This window comes from Dendrobates tinctorius, unplaced genomic scaffold, assembly GCF_039654945.1.
Source record: "Dendrobates tinctorius isolate UK_male_01 unplaced genomic scaffold, ASM3965494v1 ptg000249l, whole genome shotgun sequence".
Lineage (NCBI taxonomy): Eukaryota > Metazoa > Chordata > Amphibia > Anura > Dendrobatidae > Dendrobates > Dendrobates tinctorius.
The window spans coordinates 4,047,975-4,067,315 of NW_027361916.1; the positions used below are offsets into that span (position 1 = coordinate 4,047,975).

The 19,341-nt window shown below is 42.2% G+C and overlaps 1 long non-coding RNA gene across 1 annotated transcript; it reads right to left on the minus strand.

Moving 5' to 3' along the window:
• Positions 1 to 2,640: 2,640 nt before the first annotated feature.
• LOC141063289 (uncharacterized) lies at positions 2,641 to 10,130 on the minus strand. The gene is made up of 2 exons (XR_012224857.1): positions 9,943 to 10,130; positions 2,641 to 3,038 (listed from the first exon to the last, which is right to left on the minus strand). It is a non-coding gene; the product is annotated as an uncharacterized lncRNA (long non-coding RNA).
• Positions 10,131 to 19,341: the final 9,211 nt, after the last annotated feature.

Here is a 19,341-nt window from a genome sequence, read left to right on the forward strand (position 1 = left end):
CGATTGGACATCAGGAGTCTCTGATTGGATTTAAGGCAGCCGACTCCCTATTTTCTTGCTGGTGATTTCTCCTGCCTGGGGCTTCTGGTTTCCAGTTTGGTTCCTGCCTTTTGCTCTGCTATTGTTCATTTGAGTTTCTGTCTGGTTTACTTAGTTTTTTGTGTTCAGCCAGCCCCGGCTGGGGCTGTGCTGAATTCCCATTTTTGTCTCTGATTATTTCAGTTTGTTTTTGTCCCTGATCAGTTGATCTCTTTTGCTCTGTCTTCAGAATATACCTGAGTGCTGATATAGGGAATTGAAGTCTAGCGACTTCAGGGCTTTTTTCTATCAGACGTGTTGGACATCTTTTTGGCAGGGTTTTTGCGTGACTGCAGACAGCAGCTTTCCTTTCCTATCCTTTCTAGTTAGTGTGGGCCCCATCGTTTGCTCAGCCTTTCTATTTGTGTTTGTGTTTTCACCTTGTTTCACTGGCAATATATGTTGGGGGCTGTCTATTGCTTTGGGGTCTGCTCTGGGGCAGTTTAGATTTTCCCTTTTCTTTCTATTATTTAGTTCTCCGGCCATGTCGAGGCGTCTAGGACCATCGTAGGTACGCTCCACGGCTACTGCTAGTTGTGTGGATAGGATCAGGGATCTGCAATCCGCTAGTTACCAACCTCTCTGGTTTTCTGGGCATAGCTTGCTTTTTGTTTTTCCTCCTCTGTGACTCATTCATAACACGACACGTGGGATTCTTTCTTCAGGGTTTGGCATCCCTGGATGGAGCTTCACTCAGATACTCGACTGGATCAGGCACGGAGGCTATCTCTATAGCCAAATGAGAACTGGTCACGGCCTGGGACGGGATTTATATATGTTCCTACAATAGTGGGTTGCATAACCGCTTTAAACGCCCTGGATTGGTTATTGATGATACCATTATAGATTATTGGATATTGTATAATTAAATCCTTTGTGCCTTTCCCTACGCCTGTCTATGTCCTGTCTCCCTTTATATTATTTGAAGTTTATTGAATGTATGGTAAATTGTTAGTTTACGCTCCCTTGCATGAGAGTTCATAACTTGGACTTGGTTTAATAAGTTTCAAAATACAACTTTATTGAAACTAAAATCAGTATCAATGGTACAGTTCCTTTTGATACGGCGAAATTGATTGTTGGGGATATTTTTCAGCCACTTAGGATAGTGCCCACTGCTGAAGTGGATATAGCTATTAAAGTAAACTCTCTTAAAAAAGGTTGTGCTACAGATCTTGTTATTTTCTACGAAAAGAGTGACATCTAAAAAATTAATACTAAAAACATCATAAAAAGCAGTAAAGGAGATACCCCAGTTGTTATTGTTCATTTGTTGGATAAAATCATTTATATTGTTTTCTGTAGTGTGCCAAATAAAAAATGTCATCAATAAATCAATTATAAAATACAATATATTTTTGCCAGGTTTCATTAAAAAACCATGAAAAGATTCACAAGCGTAGGTGCTACTTTCAAGCCCATCGCGGTCCCATTTGTTTGATGGTAAAACTCATTTTCAAAAGTAAAATAATTATCCTTTAATATAAATTCTAGTCCCTTGGCTAAAAAGTTTTTTGTAAAATAGAGAGCCTCTCATCAAATTTAAGAAAGTAATAAAAACACAGTAGTCCCACATCATGTGGCATATTGGAACAAAGTGATGTAACGTCCATGGTTAAAAAAAAATAGCTGGTTTTCCAAGGGATATTTTGTAGTAGCGCCAGTAGATGAGAGGAGTCTCGAAGATGACTCTTAAGGATAAAAACATGTATAAGGCTAGTTTCACACTAGCGTTACAGGGCGCAGCGCACGGCCGCTGCTAAGCCCTGCCCCCGGCCGCGCCCCCACCGGTCAGTTCCTCCTCTGATCACATGACGCTGCATGCGATCAGCGTACACTATATTTAGCGTTGGGTACGCTGGTCTGATTTTGCTGGCGCTGCGCCCTTTTGGCACTGCGCCCAGTGCACAAAAATGCAACAGCGCGTTTTTGGTAATTTTCAGCTCTTTTGTTTTCTCCCTTTTTTTGACTTGTTTTATTTTTATAATCACCTCTATCTCTCCGTAGTTTTTTAGATTTTCTTAAAATTGTTTCATTTTCAAGCTGCATAATAAAAGTGTTTACATTTGAATTAATTTTCTTATGTTCAGGATGTGAAAGGAAAGGTGTTAGATCTTCAGAGAGCTGCCTAATGTTAATAGTGGCAATATCGCACAATTGTGTTCTTTTTTTTATACAGACATTTTAACATGTTACTCATGCAGCTCTCTGGATGCTAGCCGATTCAGAAAGTAATCCATGCTGCTGGAGAAGTTGAAAGTGGAGCGGACCCTCTGCTGCTGATAGATCTCAAAGCCGGGAGGATTTCCAAGGGTCCCGCCAGTGAGCAACTAGTATTGTGAGGAAAGAGGGAGACACAAGCGCAATATAGGGTCTTATTCCACAAATACAGTAAGCGGTTTGACCAAAAACTGCTCCCCTGGTAGTAGGTATTCAAAGCATGTGTAGATAAGGGCTGCCGCAGATCCACAAGTCGGTCACCGACTATATGAAACAGAACTCTGCAAAGGAATACGTGGATTTCATCCGCGCTGCCCAAATGATGAACTTCCAGAAGGGTAATAACGTTTGACAGTGGTTTATTCTACGCGTTTCAAGGTTTTTTGAACCTCTTCTTCAGGAAATACCACATGACGCATACATAGGTGATGCATTAAGTACACACAGATTTCAAAAAAATGAGCTCCAGTCAGATGACACATGCCAAAGCTCATAGTTAGCAGACAGTATAAATATTCATAGTAAGAGTCAGAAGCTGTTCTTATATTCACATGTCTATTATAATTTCACAGGTTGTTGAACAAAAGGAAAAAAATAAGGAAAATTAAAAAACACATATATACTGAGCAAGAAAAGCAAATCTCGGACACGAACTCCTAGAGATCTGCCTCAGCTTCCTCCAGCTCTGCCGCCCGACAATCAGACCACTCGGCTATACTAACAAGCTCCTGCAAGCGGATCTATGGAAGAGACATAGGATTAAGTAAACCATTAGATAGAAATTAAATTGTAAAGATCTAAATTTTAATCAATTAAAAATAAATGTTTTATTATTAAAAAATAAAAAATTTAGAATAAATATTTTTTAAAATCTTAGGTTCGGCTTATTATTCCTATTTAATGATGAATTAGAATAAAGGGGGAAAAAAGGGAATCACTCATCTGCCAAATTATAAAAAAGCACCCTTAAAGAATATACTTCATCTATAGTGAAATATAATGAATTCATTTTAGAAAATTTTGAGTTGGATATTTTTAATAAAAAAGAAAGGAATTTTTTAAGCATAAAAAACACTAGTGTCCCATTTTTTTTACCATCTCCCAAAAATACATAACATACAAAACCCCCCAGGCAGACCAATTATCGCAGGAATTAACTCATTAACCTCCAATTTGGCACATTACATCGATAGCACCATGCTAATACATGTTTTTAACCTCAAGAGTCATCTTCGAGACTCCTCTCATCTACTGGCGCTCCTACAAAATATCCCTTGGAAAACCAGTTATGTTTTCTTAACCATGGACGTAGCATCACTATATTCTAATATCCCACATGATGTGGGGCTACTGTGTTTTTATTACTTTCTTAAATTTGATGAGAGGCTCTCTATTTTACAAACAAACTTTTTAGCCAAGGGACTAGAATTTATATTAAAGGATAATTATTTTACATTTAAAAATGAGTTTTACCATCAAACGAATGGGACCGCGATGGGCTCGAAAGTAGCACCTATGTTTGTGAATCTTTCTATGGGGGTTTTTGAAGAAATATTTATTTTTAATGAAATTTGGCAAAAATATATTGTATTTTATAAGAGATTTATTGATGACTTATTTTTTATTTGGCACACTACAGAAAACAATATTAATGATTTTATCCAACAAATGAACAACAACTGGGGTATCTCCTTTACTGCTTTTTATGATGTTTTTAGTATTCACTTTTTAGGTGTCACTCTTTTCATAGAAAATAACAAGATCTGTAGTAAAACCTTTTTTAAGAAAGTTGACTCTAATAGCTATATCCACTTCAGCAGTGGGCACTATCCTAAGTGGCTGAAAAATATCCCCAACAATCAGTTTCTCCGTATCAGGAGGAACTGTGCCACTGATACTGATTTTAAACACCAGTCTGCTATTCTCAGAAAAAAAATTTTAACCCAGAAATATCCCTCCCACCTGGTAAAACATGCCTATAAAAATTCTATGTGAATATGGCTTTAAGGTGCAATGATACACTGCGCTGCTGTAGGTATAATTCAAGGAAATTTATTGGTGCCTACGCGTTTCCTGAGCTGTCCCAGCTCACTTCATCAGGGCATGATACAAGCACGCAATGCAGGAGTTTATATACAATCCAAAGTGTAAAAAAAGGGGGCAGGACAAGTAACTGCCACATCAGCAAGGCAATGGTATAAAACACATTAAAATAATTGTATTTAATAGAATATATTAAAACAGCATATAATAAGAATACATACTCAAGAACAATAAAAAAGAAAATGTATATATTTCTTTTGAAATAGACACGGGGGATCACGGGGTCCAATAAAAAAAAGTAGTTAAAACCATCCTCAAGGAGTCTAGAACCCAGTTCCAAAGTTGAGAGTGTATGGTATTTTAATCCACATGACCATGGTGACTAGTGAGAAATGGGGCATGATTTTTCAGATCAATGTTAACATCAACCTATTCACTTCCAGAATAAAGAGTAAATCCAAAGAGATGTACCCTGAACAATGGATTTAAAAAAAAAAAAAATATATATATATATATATATATATATATATATATATATATATACCATTGCCTTGCTGATGTGGCAGTTACTTGTCCTGCCCTCTTTTTTTTTTTTTAACACTTTGGATTGTATATAAACTCCTGCATTGCATGCTTGTATCATCCCCTGATGAAGTGAGCTGGGACAGCTCAGGAAACGCGTAGGCACCAATAAAGTTCCTTGAATTTTACCTACAGCAGCGCAGTGTATCATTGCACCTTAGAGCCATCTTCACTTACAAGTCCTTGGACCCTGTGCAGACTGCAGCAGCTGTTTCATGCGTTAGTAGGTGGAGTGACCGAAGTTTCACAACCCTATCAGGTGAGTCTCTCCTTGCCTCACCATTACAAATTGTGTTTTAAAGGTTTCACACAGTGGATGCGCCCTGTTTTTTGTTTCTTTTATAAAAATTCTATGAAATTGAAACAGACCGCTGTTAGAGAATAATGTTAAAAATGGTACTGATAATACATTTTGCATGAATTTTATAACTCAATATAGCAACCAACACAAGGAAATCCGCGAGGTTTTACAGAAAAATTGGTACATCCTACTTGATGACCCTGTCCACAGTAAAATCCTCCGAAGAAATCCTGGAATAATGTACCGTAGAGCACCTACTATCAGGAGCATCATAGCACCAACTATCAGGAGCATCATAGCACCCACTATCAGGAGCATCATAGCACCTACTATCAGGAGCATCATAGCACCTACTATCAGGAGCATCATAGCACCTACAATCAGGAGCATCATAGCACCTACTATCCGGAGCATCATAGCACCCACGATCAGGAGCATCATAGCACCAACTATCAAGAGCATCATAGCACCAACTATCAGGAGCATCATAGAACCAACTATCAGGAGCATCATAGCACCCACTATCAGGAGCATCATAGCACCTACTATCAGGAGCATCATAGCACTAACTATCAGGAGCATCATAGCACCAACTATCAGGAGCATCATAGCACGTACTATCAGGAGCATCATAGCACCTACTATCAGGAGCATCATAGCACCAACTATCAGGAGCATCATAGCACCAACTATCAGGAGCATCATAGCACCTACTATCAGGAGCATCATAGCACCAACTATCAGGAGCATCATAGCACCCACTATCAGGAGCATCATAGCACCTACTATCAGGAGCATCATAGCACCTACTATCAGGAGCATCATAGCACCTACAATCAGGAGCATCATAGCACCTACTATCCGGAGCATCATAGCACCCACGATCAGGAGCATCATAGCACCAACTATCAAGAGCATCATAGCACCAACTATCAGGAGCATCATAGAACCAACTATCAGGAGCATCATAGCACCCACTATCAGGAGCATCATAGCACCTACTATCAGGAGCATCATAGCACTAACTATCAGGAGCATCATAGCACCAACTATCAGGAGCATCATAGCACGTACTATCAGGAGCATCATAGCACCTACTATCAGGAGCATCATAGCACCAACTATCAGGAGCATCATAGCACCAACTATCAGGAGCATCATAGCACCTACTATCAGGAGCATCATAGCACCAACTATCAGGAGCATCATAGCACCAACTATCAAGAGCATCATAGCACCAACTATCAGGAGCATCATAGAACCAACTATCAGGAGCATCATAGAACCAACTATCAGGAGCATCATAGCACGTACTATCAGGAGCATCATAGCACTAACTATCAGGAGTATCATAGCACCTACTATCAGGAGCATCATAGCACCAACTATCAGGAGCATCATAGCACCTACTATCAGGAGCATCATAGCACCCACTATCAGGAGCATCATAGCACCAACTATCAGGAGCATCATAGCACCCACTATCAGGAGCATCATTGCACCCACTATCAGGAGCATGATAGAACCAACTATCAGGAGCATCATAGCACCTACTATCAGGAGCATGATAGCACCAACTATCAGGAGCATCATAGCACCAACTATCAAGAGCATCATAGCACCAACTATCAGGAGCATCATAGCACCAACTATCAGGAGCATCATAGCACCAACTATCAGGAGCATCATAGCACCCACTATCAAGAGCATCATAGCACCCACTATCAGGAGCATCATAGCACCAACTATCAGGAGCATCATAGCACCAACTATCAAGAGCATCATAGCACCCACTATCAGGAGCATCATAGCACCAACTATCAGGAGCATCATAGCACCAACTATCAGGAGCATCATAGCACCTACTATCAGGAGCATCATAGCACCTACGATCAGGAGCATCATAGCACCTACTATCAGGAGCATCATAGCACCTACTATCAGGAGCATCATAGCACCAACTATCAGGAGCATCATAGCACCAACTATCAAGAGCATCATAGCACCAACTATCAGGAGCATCATAGAACCAACTATCAGGAGCATCATAGAACCAACTATCAGGAGTATCATAGCACGTACTATCAGGAGCATCATAGCACTAACTATCAGGAGTATCATAGCACCTACTATCAGGAGCATCATAGCACCAACTATCAGGAGCATCATAGCACCTACTATCAGGAGCATCATAGCACCCACTATCAGGAGCATCATAGCACCAACTATCAGGAGCATCATAGCACCCACTATCAGGAGCATCATTGCACCCACTATCAGGAGCATGATAGAACCAACTATCAGGAGCATCATAGCACCTACTATCAGGAGCATGATAGCACCAACTATCAGGAGCATCATAGCACCAACTATCAAGAGCATCATAGCACCAACTATCAGGAGCATCATAGCACCAACTATCAGGAGCATCATAGCACCAACTATCAGGAGCATCATAGCACCCACTATCAAGAGCATCATAGCACCCACTATCAGGAGCATCATAGCACCAACTATCAGGAGCATCATAGCACCAACTATCAAGAGCATCATAGCACCCACTATCAGGAGCAGCATAGCACCAACAATCAGGAGCATCATAGCACCAACTATCAAGAGCATCATACCACCTACTATCGGGAGCATCATAGCACCTACTATCAGGAGCATCATAGCACCTACTTTCAGGAGCATCATAGCACCTACTATCAGGAGCATCATAGCACCCACTATCAGGAGCATCATAGTACCAACTATCAAGAGCATCATAGCACCTACTATCAGTAGCATCATAGCACAAACTATCAAGAGCATCATAGCACCTACTATCAGGAGCATCATAGCACCTACTATCAGGAGCATCATAGCACCCACTATCAGGAGCATCATAGCACCTATTATCAGGAGCATCAAAGCACCTACTATCAGGAGCATCATAGCACCCACTATCAGGAGCATCATAGTACCAACTATCAGGAGCATCATAGTACCAACTATCAGGAGCATCATAGCACCAACTATCAGGAGCATCATAGCACCAACTATCAGGAGCATCATAGCACCAACTATCAGGAGCATCATAGCACCTACTATCAGGAGCATCATAGCACCCACTATCAGGAGCATCATAGTACCAACTATCAGGAGCGTCATAGCACCTACTATCAGGAGCATCATAGCACCCACTATCAGGAGCATCATAGCACCAACTATCAGGAGCATCATAGCACCTACTATCAGGAGCATCATAGCACCCACTATCAGGAGCATCATAGCATCTAGTATCAGGAGCATCATAGCACCTACTATCAGGAGCATCATAGCACCTACTATCAGGAGCATCATAGCACCTACTATCAGGAGCATCATAGCACCAACTATCAGGAGCATCATAGTACCAACTATCAGGAGCATCATAGCACCAACTATCAGGAGCATCATAGCACCTACTATCAGGAGCATCATAGCACCTACTATCAGGAGCATCATAGCACCAACTATCAGGAGCATCATAGCACCTACTATCAGGAGCATCATAGCACCCACTATCAGGAGCATCATAGCACCTAGTCGCCTCAAGCCAGTAATCAACAGCCATGAGGGGCATATTTCAAACACTATTAAACGGCCTTTTAAATGTGGAACTAAGAACTGTTTATGATACCATATAAACAGTAAAATGATTAAAATTGATGGTGTCGGCCCTTTAAAGAACAATGAAGGTGAAATCTTAGAGAGCGATGTGGGAAAAGCAAATGTTTAAAATACTTTTTTCTCAACAGTGTTCACACAGGAAAAGGATTTGCCAGGGGAAATGCAGAGTAAACTCCCCATTAAGTATTACCTGCCTAACCCAGGAAGAAGTGCAGGACCGCCTTAGTAAGATTAAAATTGACAAATCACCAGGCCCTGATGGCATTCACCCTCGGGTATTAAGGGAGTTAAGTTAAGTTGATAGACAGGCCTCTATTCCATATATTTAAAGACTCTATAGAAACAGGGTCTGTTCCTTTTGATTGGCGGCAAACAAATGTGGTACCAAGATTCAAAAAGGGGCGTAAAAGGGAACCTGGAAACTATAGGCCGGTTAGCTTAACATTTGTTGTGGGTAAAAGTTTTGAAGGATTTCTAAGGGATACCATTATGGAATATCTCAATGTTAATAAATGTTTAACTCCATATCAACATGGATTTATGAAGGATCGCTCCTGTCAGACTAACCTGATCAGCTTCTATGAGGATGTAAGCTCTCAAATGGACCCAGGAGAATCATTGGATGTCATTTATCTCGACTTCTCTAAAGCATTTGACACTGTCCCACATAAAAGATTGGTAAGTAAGATGAGAAAGCTTGGGCTAGGGGAAAATGTGTGTAGATGGGTAGGGAGCTGGCTTAGTGATAGAAAACAAAGAGTGGTTATTAATGGGGCATCCTCAGATTGGGCCAGGGTTACTAGTGGGGGACCACAGGGTTCTGTATTGGGCCCCCTACTATGTAATATATTTATTAATGATCTAGTGGATGGCTTACACAGTAAAATTTCAGTATTTGCAGATGATACAAAACTATGTAAGGTAGTTAACAAAAAGGAGGACAGTTTGCAACTACAGACAGATCTGAGTAAATTGGAGAATTGGGCTGAAAAATGGCAAATGAGGTTTAACACAGATAAGTGTAAGGTTATGCACATGGGAAGGAGAAATGCTCAGCTACTTACCGGTAGCGGTGTTTTTCAGGAGCCCATGACCCTCCCTAATTGGGTGGTGCAGTGAGATTCCGTGTGCCTCACAATTAGTAGATCGTCTAGATAGGGGATCACAAGAATGTCTTGTTCGTGCAAATGAGCCATAACCTCCGCCATTATCTTTGTGAAGACCCGGGGTGCCACCGCCACCCCGAAGGGAAGTGCCCTGTAATGAAAATGGCCTATAACTCCGCCCACTGAAACAGACACCCTTAGGAATTGCTGATGATCTGCATGTATCGGAACATGATAATAGGCGTCTTTAAGGTCTAAGACTACCATAAAGCACCCACTGAATAGCAATTTAATCGCCGATTTCACAGACTCCATTTTGAAAGAGTGAATTTCAATGAATTTATTGAGGCTTCTGAGAAGGAGCAGTCTGGCTTCTTAACTAGAAAGAGGGGCGAGTGGAACCCCTTACCTCTTTGTAGCTCAGGAACCTTCACCAAGACACCTTTCTTAGGGATCCCCTCTCATGCTCTGTAATCCAACTGAGGTGGGAGAGAGGGCCGCCCTTTTTATGTTTGTAGGTTTCACTAGAAGCCTTCACTAGACCCCTGTACAGCTGTATAATGAGGCCCAGGCTTTATAGTGAAGGGACAGGAGTGAGGGCCTGTTCCCAGGAGCTACAGTCTGAGGAAAGGGCTAAAAGCCTTCACTAGACCCCTGTACAGCTGTATAATGAGGCCCAGGCTTTATAGTGAAGGGACAGGAGTGAGGGCCTGTTCCCAGGAGCTACAGTCTGAGGAAAGGGCTAAAAAGCCTTCACTACACCCCTGTACAGCTGTATAATGAGGCCCAGGCTTTATAGTGAAGGGACAGGAGTGAGGGCCTGTTCCCAGGAGCTACAGTCTGAGGAAAGGGCTAAAAAGTCTTCATTAGACCCCTGTACAGCTGTATAATGAGGCACAGGCTTTATAGTGAAGGGACAGGAGTGAAGGCCTGTTCGCAGGAGCTACAGACTGAGGAAAGGCTAAAAAGCCTACACTAGACCCCTGTACAGCTGTATAATGAGGCCCAGGCTTCATAGTGAAAGGACAGGAGTGAGGGCCTGTTCCCAGGAGCTACAGTCTGAGGAAAGGGCTAAAAAGCCTTCACTAGACCCCTGTACAGCTGTATAATGAGGCACAGGCTTTATAGTGAAGGGACAGGAGTGAAGGCCTTTTCCCAGGAGCTACAGACTGAGGAAAGGCTAAAAAGCCTTCACTAGACCCCTGTATAGCTGTATAATGAGGCCCGGGCTTTATAGTGAAGGGACAGGAGTGAGGGCCTGTTCCCAGGAGCTACAGTCTGAGGAAAGGGCTAAAGAGCCTTCACTAGACCCCTGTACAGCTGTATAATGAGGCCCAGGCTTTATAGTGAAGGGACAGGAGTGAGGCACTAGACTCCTGTACAGCTGTATAATGAGGCCCAGGCTTTATAGTGAAGGGACAGGAGTGAGGGCCTGTGCTCAGGAGCTACAGTCTGAGGAAAGGGCTAAAAAGCCTTCACTAGACCCCTGTACAGCTGTATAATGAGGCCCAGGCTTTATAGTGAAGGGACAGGAGTGAGGGCCTGATCCAAGGAGCTACAGTCTGAGGAAAGGGCTAAAAAGCCTTCACTAGACCCCTGTACAGCTGTATAATGAGGCCCAGGCTTTATAGTGAAGGGACAGGAGTGAGGGCCTGATCCAAGGAGCTACAGTCTGAGGAAAGGGCTAAAAAGCCTTCACTAGACCCCTGTACAGCTGTATAATGAGGCCCAGGCTTTATAGTGAAGGGACAGGAGTGAGGGCCTGATCCAAGGAGCTACAGTCTGAGGAAAGGGCTAAAAAGCCTTCACTAGATCCCTGTACAGCTGTATAATGAGGCCCAGGCTTTATAGTGAAGGGACAGGAGTGAGGGCCTGTTCCCAGGAGCTACAGTCTGAGGAAAGGGCTAAAAAGCCTTCACTAGACCCCTGTACAGCTGTATAATGAAGCCCAGGCTTTACAGTGAAGGGACAGGAGGGAGAAAAGTGGGGAAAGGAGCAAGAAGAGCCGGACTGCCCATCACTAACCTGCATTAGTGATCTGTCGTTCATGAACGATCCAATTCAAAGAGCCGGCTCCCCGCTGGTAACGAAATGAGCTGGCTCTGCACTGTGAACGAGCCGGTTCTTTTTTTTTTTTTTCTGGTGCCAGGCAGTGGCAGTGACTCATCTGGGAGGAGGCGGAGCTGTCAGGAGACAGGGAAATGTGTGCTGGAGTGAGTGGAAATATTTAAAGTGATATACTCCTCCTAGCTTCAGACATGCATGCATGGCATACAGTATATGGCATGTGACTGTAGAGGGGTTAAACTCAAGTGACTCAGCAAATTGGTCTCATGTAGACTCTCACATATACTATAGTATACTATTAGTTAACCCCTTTCTGCCATGTGATGTACTATCCCGTCCATGTGCCCTGGGACTTAATTCCCAGGGACGGAATAGTACGTCTAATGCGATCAGCGGCGGCCACGTGGTGAGCGCCGCTGATCGCGGCCGGGTGTCAGCTGATTATCACAGCTGAGACCTGGCACAATGTGTCAGGGGCGGTCACGGACCGCCCCCGACACTTTAACCCCTTTTACACCGCGATCAAACACGATCGCGGTGTACCGGGGGTTAAAGGGAAGCATCGGCAGGGAGGGGGCTCCCTCCGTGCTTCCCTGAGCCCCCCACAGCAGCGCAATGTGCAGCGCTGCTGCAGGGGGCTCCATCCCTGCAGGTCCCCGAATCCAAGATGGCGACGGGGACCTTCGGGGGCCTGTAGGGAGCTGACTTCCTCACTGTCTGCAAAGCGCAGACATGAGGAAGTCTGCTTCAATGCCTGTGACAGATCGCTGGTCTGTCACAGTGATCTGTGATGTGACAGATCAGCGATCTGTCACATGACAGGTATGTCCCCCCTGGGACAACCTAATAAAGTTTAAAAAAAAGTGTAAAAATAATTTTAAAAAAATCGCTAAATAAACTAGTAAAAAAAAAAAAAAATTCCCCAATAAATTCATTTTTTGAAAATAAAAAAAAAAACAATAAAAATACACATATTAGGTATCGCCGCGTCCGTAACGACCCGCCCTATAAAACTGTCCCATTAGTTAACCCCTTTAGCGAACCTCTTAAAAAATAAAAATAAAAAACGAAGCAAAAAATAATGATTTAATATCATACCACCGAACAAAAAGTGCAATAACGCGCGATCAAAAAGACGCATATAAATATCCATGGTACTGCTGAAAACGTCATCTTGTCCCGCAAAAAAAGAGCTGCCACACAGCATCATCAGCGAAAAAATAAAAGTTATAGCTTGCAGAATAAAGCAATGCAAAAATAATTATTTTTTATATAAAATTGTTTTCATTGCAAAAAACCGACAAAACATAAAAAACGACCTAAATGAGGTATCGCTGTAACCGTACTGACCCGAAGAATAAAACCGCCTTATCAATTTTACCGCACGCGGAACGGTGTAAACGCACTCCCCCAAAAGAAATTCATGAAACGCTGGTTTTTGTTCATTCTGCGTCCCAAAAATCGGAATAAAAAGCGATCAAAAAATGTCACGTGCCCGAAAATGGTACCAATAAAAACGTCAACTCGTCCCGCAAAAAATAAGATCTCGCATGACTCGGTGGGTCAAAATACGGAAAAATTATAGCTCTCAATATGTGGTGATGCAAAAACTATTTTTACAATAAAAAGCGTCTTTTAGCGTGCGACAGCTGCCAAAAATAAAAACCGCCATAAATAGTAAATCAAACCACCCGTTATCACCCCCTTAGTTAGGGAAAAATAATAAAATTTAAAAAATGTATTTATTTCCATTTTTCCATTAGGGCTAGGGTTAGGGATAGGGTTAGGGCTAGGGTTAGGGTAAGGGATAGGGTTAGGGCTAGGGTTAGGGCTAGGGTTAGGGCTAGGGTTAGGGCTGAGATTAGGGTTAGGGGTGTGTTGGGGTTCGGGTTGGAGTTAGAATTGGGGGTTTCCACTGTTTGGGCACATCAGGGGCTCTCCAAATGCAACATGGCATCTGATCTCAATTCCAGCCAATTCTGAGTTGAAAAAGTCATATGGTGCTCCTTCCCTCCCAAGCTCTGCCATGCGCCCAAACAGTGTTTGACCCCCACATGTAGGGTATCAGCCTACTCAGGACAAATTGCAAAACAATTTTTGGGGTCCAATTTCTCCTGTTACCCTTAGGAAAATAAAAAATTGGGGGCAAAAATATCATTTTTGTGGAAAAAAATGATTTTTTTTATTTTCACGTCCGAGCGTTATAAACTTCTGTGAAGCACTTGGGGGTTCAAAGTGCTCACCACACATCTAGATAAGTTCCGTGGGGGGGTCTAGTGTCCAAAATGGGGTCACCTGTTGGGAGTTTCAATAGTTTAGGTACATCAGGGGCTCTCCAAACGCACATGACTCCCGCAGACCATTCCATCAAAGTCTGCATTCCAAAATGGCACTGCTTCCCTTCCGAGCCCCGACGTGTGTCCATACAGTAGTTTTCTCCCACATATGGGGTGTCAGCGTACTCAGGACAAATTGGACAACAACTTTTGCGGTCCAATTTCTACTGTTACCCTTGGGAAAATGAAAAAATTGGGGACTAATTGATCATGTTTGTGGAAAAAATAAGATTTTTTTATTTTCATGCCCGGGCATTATAAACTTCTGTGAAGCCCTTGGGGGTTCAAAGTGCTCTCCACACATCTAGATAAGTTCCTTAGGGGTTCTCGTTTCCAAAATGGGGTCATTTGTGGGTGTTTCCACTGTTTAGGTACATCAGGGCTCTCCAAAGGCAACATGACACCCGCAGACCATTCCATCAAAGTCTGCATTCCAAAACGTCACTACTTCCCTTCCGAGCCCTGACGTGTGTCCATACAGTAGTTTTCTCCCACATATGGGGTGTCAGCGTACTCAGGACAAATTGGACAACAACTTTTGGGGTTCAATTTCTCCTGTTACCCTTGGGAAAATAAAAAAATTGGGGACTAATTGATCATGTTTGTGGAAAAAATACAATTTTTTTATTTTCATGCCCTGGCATTATAAACTTCTGTGAAGCCCTTGGGGGTTCAAAGTCCTCACCTCACATCTAGATAAGTTCCTTAGGGGGTCTAGTTTTCAAAATGGGGTCATTTGTGGGGGGTTTCCACTGTTTAGGTACATTAGGGGCTCTCCAAAGGCAACATGACACCCGCAGACCATTCCATCAATGTCTGCATTCCAAAACGTCACTACTTCCCTTCAGAGCCCTGACGTGTGTCCATACAGTAGTTTTCTCCCACATATGGGGTGTCAGCTTACTCAGGACAAATTGGACAACAACTTTTGGGGTTCAATTTCTCCTGTTACCCTTGGGAAAATAAAAAAATTGGGGAATAATTGATCATGTTTGTGGAAAAAATACGATTTTTTTATTTTCATGCCCTGGCATTATAAACTTCTGTGAAGCCCTTGGGGGTTCAAAGTGCTCACGACACATCTAGATAAGTTCCTTAGGGGGTCTAGTTTTCAAAATGGGGTCATTTGTGGGGGGTTTCCACTGTTTAGGTACATTAGGGGCTCTCCAAAGGCAACATGACACCTGCAGACCATTCCATCAATGTCTGCATTCCAAAACGTCACTACTTCACTTCCGATCCCCGACGTGTTCCCATACAGCAGTTTTCTCCCACATATGGGGTATCAGCATACTCAGGACAAATTGGACAACAACTTTTGGGGTCCAATTTCTCCTGTTACCCTTGGGAAAATAAAAAATGGTGACTAAAAGATCATGTTTGTGGAAAAAATACGAATTTTTTATTTTCACGCCCGGGCGTTATAAACTTCTGTGAAGCACTGGGGGGTTCAAAGTGCTCACCTCACATCTAGATAAGTTCCTTAGGGGGTCTAGTTTTCAAAATGGGGTCATTTGTGGGGGTTTTCCACTGTTTAGGTACATTAGAGGCTCTCCAAAGGCAACATGACACCCGCAGACCATTCCATCAATGTCTGCATTCCAAAACGTCACTACTTTACTTCCGATCCCCGACGTTTTCCCATACAGTAGTTTTCTCCCACATATGGGGTATCAGCATACTCAGGACAAATTGGACAACAACTTTTGGTGTCCAATTTCTCCTGTTACCCTTGGGAAAATAAAAAAATGGTGACTAAAAGATCATGTTTGTGGAAAAAATACAAATTTTTTATTTTCACGCCCGGGCGTTATAAACTTCTGTGAAGCACTGGGGGGTTCAAAGTGCTCACCACACATCTAGATAAGTTCCTTGGGGGGTCTAGTTTCCAAAATGGTGTCATTTGTGGGGGGTTTCCACTGTTTAGGTACATCAGGGGTTTTCCAATCGCAACATGGTCTCCGATCTCAATTCCAGCCAAAAACGTCAAATGGCGCTGCTTCCCTTCCGAGCTCTGCCATGCGCCCAAATAGTGGTTTACCCCCACATGTGGGGTATCAGCATACTCAGGACAAATTGCACAATAACTTTTAGGGTGCTGTTACCCTTGGAAAAATAAGAATTGAGGGTGAAAAGATAATTTTTGTGGAAAAAATATGATTTTTTAATTGTACGGCTTTATGTTATAAACTTCTGTGAAGCCCTTAGGGGTTCAAAGTTCTCACCACACATCTAGGTAAGTTTCTTAGGGGGTCTAGTTTCCAAAATGGTGTCATTTGTGGGGGGTTTCCACTGTTTAGGTACATCAGGGGTTTTCCAATCGCAACATGGTCTCCGATCTCAATTCCAGCCAAAAACGTCAAATGGCGCTGCTTCCCTTCCGAGCTCTGCCATGCGCCCAAATAGTGGTTTACCCCCACATGTGGGGTATCAGCATACTCAAGACAAATTGCACAATAACTTTTAGGGTGATGTTACCCTTGGAAAAATAAGAATTGAGGGTGAAAAGATCATTTTTGTGGAAAAAATATGATTTTTTAATTGTACGGCTTTATGTTATAAACCTCTGTGAAGCCCTTGGGGATTCAAAGTTCTCACCACACATCTAGATAAGTTCCTTAGGGGGTCTAGTTTCCAAAATGGTGTCATTTGTGGGGGGTTTCCACTGTTTTGGTACATCAGGGGTTTTCCAATCGCGACATGATGTCCGATCTCAATTCCAGCCAAAAACGTCAAATGGCGCTGCTTCCCTTCCGAGCTCTGCCATGCGCCCAAATAGTGGTTTACCCCCACATGTGGGGTATCAGCATACTCAGGACAAATTGCACAATAACTTTTAGGGTCCTGTTACCCTTGGGAAAATAAAAATTGGGGTGAAAAGATCATTTTTGTGGAAAAAATATGATTTTTTAATTGTACCGCTGTACGTTATAAACTTCTGTAAAGCCCTTGTGGGTTCAAAGTTCTCACCACATATCTAGATAAGTTCCTTGGGGGGTCTAGTTTCCAAAATGGGGTCACTTGTAGGGGGTTTCCACTGTTTAGGTACATCAGGGACTCTCCAAACGTGACATACTATGAAAAGTATAATATTACAGGGTATATACACTAGTCTCCTTAATATTGCGTTGATCCAGGGAGCTAGTCTGATTGCCGTATGTGGAGTCGGGAAGGAATTTTTTTCCCCAATGTGAAGCTTACTGTTGCCACATGGGTTTTTTTTGCCTTCCTCTGGATCAACATGTTAGGGCAAGTTAGGATAGGATATGAGTTGAACTAGATGGACTTAAAGTCTCCCTTCAACCTTAATAACTATGTTACTATGTTACTATGTTACATGGCGTCCGATCTGAATTCCAGCCAATTTTGCATTGAAAAAGTCAAACGGCGCTCCTTCCATTCTGAGCTCTGCCATGCGCCGAAACAGTCATTCCCCCCCACAAATCAGGTATCAGCGTACTCAGGACAAATTGCACAATAACTTTTGCAGTCCAATTTCTCCTGTTACCCTTGGTAAAATAAAAAAAATTGAACCAGAAGTATTTTTTTTGTGAAAAAAAGTTAGATGTTCATTTTTTTTTAAATATTCAAAAAAATTCCTGTGACGCACCTAAAGGGTTAATAAACTTCTTGAATGTGGTTTTGAGCACCTTAAGGGGTGCAGTTTTTGGAATGGTGTCACTTTTGGGTATTTTCTATCCTATAGACCCCTCAAAGTGGCTTCAAATGTGATGTGGTCCTAAAAATAAAATGGTGTTGTAAAAATGAGAAATCGCTGGTCAACTTTTAACCCTTATAACTTCCTAACAAAAAAAAATTTTGGTTCCAAAATTGTGCTGATGTAAAGTAAACATGTGGGAAATGTTAGTTATCAAGTTTTTTGTGTGCTGTATCTCTGTGATTGAAGGGCATAAAAATTCAAAGTTGGAAAATTGCGAAATTTTCAAAATTTTTGCCAAATTTCCGTTTTTTTCACATATAAGCGCAAGTTATTTGAATGAAATTTTACCACTAACATGAAGTACAATATGTCACGAGAAAACAGTGTCAGAATCACCAGGATCCATAGAAGCGTTCCAGAGTTATGACCTCATAAAGGGACAGTGGTCAGAATTGTATAAATTGGCCCGGTCATAAACGTGCAAACCACCCTTGGGTGTGAAGGGGTTAAGAGTTGATTTCAGTAGAAAACATTTCCCACATTAAGAACAGGAAAAAGGTTTCTCCCCTGTTTGAGTTTTTTTGCCCTGATGACATTCACCCTCGGGTATTATGGGAGTTAAGCAATGTGATAGACAGGCCTCTATTCCTTATATTTAAAGACTCTATAGAAACAGGGTCTGTTCCTTTTGATTGGCGGCAAGCAAATGTGGTACCAATATTCAAAAAGGGGTGTAAAAGGGAACCTGGAAACTATAGGCCGGTAAGCTTAACATCTGTTGTGGGTAAAATTTTTGAAGGGTTTCTAAGGAATACCATTATGGAATATCTCAATGTTAATAAATGTTTAACTCCATATCAACATGGATTTATGAAGGATCGCTCCTGTCAAACTAACCTGATCAGCTTCTATGAGGATGTAAGCTCTGAAATGGACCCAGGAGAATCATTGGATGCCATTTATCTCGACTTCTCTAAAGCATTTGACACTGTCCCACATAAAAGATTGGTAAGTAAGATGAGAAAGCTTGGGCTAGCGGAAAATGTGTGTAGATGGGTAGGTAGCTGGCTTAGTGATAGAAAACAAAGAGTGGTTATTAATTGTGCATACTCAGATTGGGCCAGGTGTTATGAATGAGTCACCGGAGGAGGAAAAAACAAAAATGCAAGCTAAGTCCAGAAAACAGGAGAGGTTGGTAGCTAGCGGATTGCAGACCCCTTGTTAGGAATCTGTGTCCTGCCATACGTATGCAGAGATCCAGATCCTCACATTTGTCTCCAGAGGCTAAGTCCT